Genomic DNA, 6000 nt, shown 5'->3' with positions numbered 1-6000 from the left:
TAAATTAACCTGTGCTCACCCTCTGGTAGCTTGGCACAGAACGACCTGGCTTAACTTAAGAAGCAATGTGTAAACTATGTGTGCACACAACACAGTGAAAACACCATGAGAAGTATTCACTCCATTTTAGAAAACTTGAGAATATTTCTAGCAATAAAACAAGATCAAACTAAAAACATACAATTAGGAGAGTGGAGATATACATCTTTAAAGATTAAATGCAGATTAAAGAGTTGATTGGTCGCGTTCAACAAGGACACAGTCAAGAGTTAAAGCTGCCCACGATGGAGTGCAGGCCATCCACGGGACCCATGCAGGGCCTGCTTAGTAAAAGTACCTTAATCCTTTTCACAGCAGGAGCTGCGTCGATGATCTCCACCAGTTGGGGTGTAGAGTTTGACTTCTCCACGCAACTTCGGTGATGCGTCGGTTCCATTGAGCAAAAAACATCCGTTCTGAGTGCAGCTGTCCTGAATGTGTTGCGCCAAATTAATCCATGCTAGAGGGGCGATGCATCCATCTTCTCCATGAAGTGGTGGCAATGCGTTGATTCTGAAGCAGTGGTACCGGAATAGATGTGGCGGATCCAAGTGCTATGCATTGATCTATCCCTGCAACAGCGGTGATGTGTCGATCCTGATCTTGCAGCAGGAGATGCGTCGGTTCTGATCGGCACAACGGCATTGATGTGCAGGTTCTAGCAGATGCAGCGCTTTAAACTCGGCTCCAAGGGCTCTGACTGGATTGGCATGACTATGAAGAGCAAGACTTACAACAAGTAAAGCCCAGGTGCTGAGTTGGAGATGAAAGTGAAGTCCTTAGGTTCTGGGATGTAGAGATGCAGGTCCAGTCTTTTTCATTCCCAGGCAAGAAGCAGCAGACAGCAGGCCAACACAGCAAAGCAGTTCAGCAAAGTTCCAGTCCTTTCTGGCAACACAGCAGTCCTCCTTCCAGGTAAAATGTTCTCAATTCCAGAAGTCTTCTGATTTGGTCATGTCAGAGGCCCAGTATTTATACTCAGTTGGGCCTCTGAATTAGGGAGACTTCAAAGAGAGGCTTTGAAGTGCACAAAACCCTGCCTTTCCTGCCCTGGTTGCAGGCTCACTCCAGGATAGTATCCGTTGTGTGGTGACAGGGCCCAGCATCAAGCATCCTGGAACCGGTTTCGGGGTAACACTCCTCATCAGCCAGGCTAGCTTGAATCCAGTAGCAAAGTGAGCAAGGGAGCACATCTGGATTCAAGTTAGCCTGGCTGATGATGGGTGTTACCCCAAAGCCGGTCCCAGTATGCTTGTTTCCGGTCCATGGAAGATATAGCTTGGCAGTTCGAGCTGGACTTTTCCCATGAGGCACATGGTCAAAACTTATTTGCATATAGCTGAGTCTGAACTGAGGTGGCGAAGTGAGCTAAAGAATGATGATGGACTCAACTCAGATCTGTGACTGGGGCTGAGTGTCTGAAAAGTTTCAGCGCTCCGTCCATCATCTCCTTGTGTTTGCTTTGTTTGCCCTAAATTGGCAGGGTATGCCCAGACGTGGGTCCCTTGCTCACTTTACCATTGGATTCAAGCTAGGCTGGCTGATATTGGGTGTTACCCTAAAACCGTTCCCAGTATGCTTCTTTTCGGTCCAGGGAAGATATAGATTGGCAGTTCGAGCTGGACGGTTCCCATGAGGCACAGGGTCAAAACTGATTTGCATATAGCTGTGTCTGAACTGAGGTGGCGAAGTGAGCTAAAGAACGATGATGGACTCAACTCAGATCTGTGACTGGGGGTGAGTGTCTGAAAAGTTTCAGCACTCCAACCAACATCTCCTTGTGTTCGCTTTGTTCACCATACATTCGTAGGGTATTCCCAGACGTGGGTCCCTTGCTCATTATGCCTCTGGATTCAAGCTAGGCTGGCTGATGAGGGGTGTTACCCAGAAACCGGTCCCAGCAAGCTTGTTTCCAGTGCAGGGAAGACATGGCTTGTCAGTTCGGGCTGGACTGTTCCCATAAGGTACAGGGTCAAGACTGATTTGCATATAGCTGTGCCTGAACTGGGGTGGGGAAGTGAGCTAAAGAACGATGATGGATTCAACCCAGATCTGTGATTGGGGCTGAGTGTCTGAAAAGTTCAGCGCTCCGTCCATCATCTCCTTGTGTTTGCTTTGTTCGCCCTAAGTTGGCAGGGTGTGCCTCAACGTGGGCCCCTTGCTCCCTTTGCCACTGGATTCAAGCTAGCCTGGCTGATGAGGGGTGTTACCCTAAAACTGGTCCCAGGATGGTTGTTTGTGGTCCAGGGAAGAGAAAGCTTGGCAGTTCGTGCTGGACTATTCCCATGAGGCACAGGGTCAAGACTGATTTGCATATAGCTGTGTCTGAACTGGGGTGGAGCGAGTTAAAATGCATGAGAAAGAAAAGAAATAAAACAAGTCGGAATTTGTGTGTATAAAAGAGAATTAACTTCAAGATAATGTAAACAGACAAGCTTCACATCTCCAGGATATAATTACAAGTGCTGAGAGAATGTGAGCATCGATTAAAAATGAGTAAGCAAAGCAATTCCGTGTTGTTAAGTTCAGTTCAATAGTCGTTCTTATCTAGTTCTTTTGCTGCAATGTTCCAAAGTTTTATTGCCTTGCAGGACAGTTGAACTAAGAGCCTCCGAGACATTTTATGACAGCCCCTATGCAGGTCCTTATTTGTGCTCTCCTCAGTGTTTCCCAAAGGAGAGTTTTCCGGGTGCCTTGTAGCACTGGACAAATACATAGAAGGTGTAGTAGGGACTCATCTCCTTGTCCGCAGAGGAGGCATTCTTTTGGTGTCCACGTCCATTCCCATTATGGAGTGAGATCTTTCAAGGGGCACGATCCCAGCCTTAGTAGGGTCAAGTTCCACTTTTTTGTTATGAGAAATGTTCTGACAAATACGGATGGGGTTTTAACATTTTGTAAGATTGCATCACGGACCATGCATGAGGTTTTTGGGCCAGGGCAGCTTTTTCTATTAGCAATGAATGTTGCTTGATGGCTTTGTTTGCTACATTTTGTAACCCATAGGTCGTTAATGTGAGCCAAGTGCCGTCTAGCTTTAGTGCAGAAAGCGATTCCTTTAAGGCTGGGAATACAGATTTGCTTAGCTTGGATTGTTTGTCGATCTGCTGCCAGCAATAGGAGGCTAAGGTGTTGTCTTCTGCTGCCCTCATCCTCCAATAGTATTTGACTGAGGCTCCTTGTCTTGCAGGTATCTGTTTTTTAGACCATATTCTAGTCTTATTTGTGCTTGTGAAAAGTGACGTGGAATTGACTGTAAGGGAAGGTTTACGTGCCAATCTCATTTAGCCTTGAGAAAGCAGTTTTCTGCTTCTATACATGTTGGATTTGTTTGGTTTATTTTGATTTCTTTTGATATTGCCTATGCAACATTTTTCTGCAATACCTGATTTAAATTAAAAGTGATGGGTGGCCTATCAAATGGATTTAAGTAGAAATTGGTGCACTAGTGTTGAAGGTGGCTCCAGGCTTTTTGATATCATGATCTATTGGTGGGGTCTGAGAGCACTTGGCGCTAGGCTCTTATTTACATAGATACCTCCTTCTGTTTTCTTTATACCTGCCTGCACTGTTGATGTGAAACAGGTAACCAACTTTGTGGGGCTTTCCCATTGAGACTGGTTGACTGAGTAACAGAGTATAACCGAATGACCATTTTAATAATCAATTTTGTGCCTCAGTGTTAAGTAGAATTTCGTCAATTTGAGAGCAATTTATCCAACTCTGACAATTATCAGTAAAATAAAAACTATGCGTGACAAAACTATCAAGTGTACCTCCTGATTGAGCAGAAACAAATTCATTTATATTCCTATAGGTAAATGAAATAATTATATATTTTGTTTCAGCAATCTCATGATTTATGTGGAAAATATAAGGACCTGATGTTTTTCCTCTCCCAACTACGATCTGAGTTCCAGGTAGGATTGGCACAACATTATACTATTTTATGTTCCCTTCACTTGAACACAAAGTAACATAATTATATGTTATCTGGGAGAGAACATCTCTTTTATTCATTAATGTCTAAATAATTTTGCATCAACTGCTAAAAACTCTACATTTGAAAATGTATACAGTGCATATCTATATTGCAAGACAATCATCTATATAACATTTGCAGTGTAAATAAACTGATGCAACAAGAACAATTGATGGACCGAATGCAGAACAATGTCATACATGCACCCCAGTAGAGAGATCTGGGCCTAAATCCATAGTTGTTTTGCTCCCCATGCCATTCCAGATTGAACCCAGCCATATGCAAATCAGTCTTGTCCCTGTGCCCAATGGGAACAGTGCACCCTGAACTGACAGGCCTCCCTGGACTGGAAGTAAGCATCCTAGGACCAGTTTCGAGGTTTCACCCCTCATCCCTCATCAGCCAGGTTAGCTTGACTCCGGTGGCATGGCGAGTACGGGACCCACGTTTGGGCATACCTGTCCCACTCGGGATTCAACCCAGATCTGTGACTGGGGTGAGTGTATGAAATATTTGAGCACTTCATCCATCATTCCATCTAGCCTGGCTGATGAGGGGTGTTACCCAGAAACCGGTCCCAGGATGCTCGTTTCCAGTCCAAGGGAAGCCATGGCTTGGCATTTCGGACTGGACTTTTCCCATGTGGCACAAGGTCAAGACTGATTTGCATATAGCTGTGTCTGAGCTGGGGTGTCGAAGTGAGCTAAAGTATAATGATGGATTCAACCCAGATCTATGACTGGGGGGTGAGTGTCTGAAAAGTTGCAGTGCTCAGTCCATCATCTCCTTGTGTGTGCTTTAAATAAATTGATGTTCAAGTGCCAAACATGTGTTTATTTGAAGCAGTGCACTACGTAATTGTACACATGCATTCATTTATTGGTTCAATGTGCCAATGCAAAAATCCATAGCAGAAAGCTGCTTATCCCCCGAGCATGTGAGTCTCTGTTGCATTTATAAGTCTCTTGGCTCTTTAGAATATGCATAGTAGATTTGGGCAGAGAAAAGGCTTCAATTTCTATCTCATAATACTTGAATATCCAAGGCACAATGGTATAAGCCCCTTACCATTATTTCATAACACCATGCAAGCATACTGTTTTCCAGGATTTCCTCTTTGATTTCCTCGCGAGACAATCGATCTTGGAGGGCTCCCTGATGGAGTTGCGAGGAAAATGCACAGTCCCACATACCTGGTAAGTACAGTTGCAACTGCACTGGCACAAGTTCTGAGAGTGGTTTAGGAAGGTGATCAGTTCTCTTTTTCTTAACACTTATATATAGCATTCTTGTGTCTAGCTCTCCAAGCGTTTATCAGGTCATGGCCCAACCCAACATTAAGTTAAGTAGTTGGAGAGTTGCATGTGGATGAGGACTTCGAATTATGCTGGACTCATCCAGTATTGTGTCAATGATGACATTTAGATCACTGCCCCAAAACATAAAACCTGGACCCAAACTGAGTATTTGCCTCCAGAGCTCCAGAGAAAAGTCTGGGTTGATGGTGTTGGATAGATGGATCCATTGCTAACAGTGTGGCCTAATACCTCTACCTTCACAATCACAATTGCCCTCTTTATCATAAAGAACATCAGTGGTGCTCCATGGGGCACCCCTCCAGATCAACACTGAGACACCATGTGCATATGCTGAGTATGGAGCGATCTGAGTCTCAGCTATCCAGCCAGCACACACTCTGCATTTACTAGCGGATATCAGATGAAACTTCTGTAATAGCCCAATATCTATAAGTAGCAAGTTAAGATATGCAAGTACAAGTTTTGCATTACGTGGTTAGTTTATTCCCCTTATATTACCAGATAAAAGCGTATTTGTAGGCATGCAAGTGGTTATGTAACTGACCCTATAGAGCCTAAAGACTGCAGGGTGGCTGGATATCAGTGGTGAGCAGAAAAATGGTTTTAGTGTATCAAATGGTATCGAAGGTAATATTCCCACTCCAATAGAATGAACATGTT

This window comes from Lissotriton helveticus, chromosome 2_2 (genome assembly GCF_964261635.1).
Source record: "Lissotriton helveticus chromosome 2_2, aLisHel1.1, whole genome shotgun sequence".
In the NCBI taxonomy this organism is placed as follows: Eukaryota; Metazoa; Chordata; class Amphibia; order Caudata; family Salamandridae; genus Lissotriton; species Lissotriton helveticus.
This window is presented reverse-complemented; position numbering follows the sequence as displayed.